Source organism: Biomphalaria glabrata, chromosome 13 (genome assembly GCF_947242115.1).
Source record: "Biomphalaria glabrata chromosome 13, xgBioGlab47.1, whole genome shotgun sequence".
NCBI lineage: Eukaryota > Metazoa > Mollusca > Gastropoda > Planorbidae > Biomphalaria > Biomphalaria glabrata.
Genome location: NC_074723.1, coordinates 37,398,279 through 37,398,989, shown reverse-complemented (window position 1 = coordinate 37,398,989; position 711 = coordinate 37,398,279).

Here is a 711-nt window from a genome sequence, read left to right as displayed (position 1 = left end):
AGGGGCTCAGGCATCATAAGAATCAAAGATACCATTCTTCAGCAAGATTTGAACCCTTAGATCCCCTCAGTTTGGAAGAGAAGCACTTAACCTCTCAACCACACCATCCCAAAGTTAAAATTTATTTAGCATAAATATTTAAATGTCTAGATCCTCTGTTACTGTTTGCAGCACATTTTTCAGCATTATTACATTTTCAACTAACTGTTAACTGTTACACAAGAAATGCTCAAATCTTATTGATTTAAGCAAGTACTTATAAATGCAATGCAGCCATTGTTGTGTACTGCAAGTAGTAATTAGAAGCCTAATTTTACAAACTTGAATGAACATAATTTGGTTTGAAACCTAATTGTCTAAATTTAAAAAAATAAAATTTTTATGGCTCAAGACATGCCAACCCAAAACATTATTTCTGTACACTTGATTTTTGAAGAATTATTTTCATAATGCTTTCTAGTGTCTTTATCAATTGATATTAAGACACATCTGGGTACTGTTCATGCATTGCTTTTTAATGCTCTGAGTATCAAGCACACTGATCTAGTTCATTCATGTTCAGATTCTATTAGCTACCCTACTAGATGAAATGCCCATATTCATTCCTAGCTATCCTGCAGGAAGGTTTGGGATGCTATAATCTTAAATTACGAAGGAACATCCAGATTTAGCAAATTACTGACAAAAGTAAAAAAACACACTTAAAACATA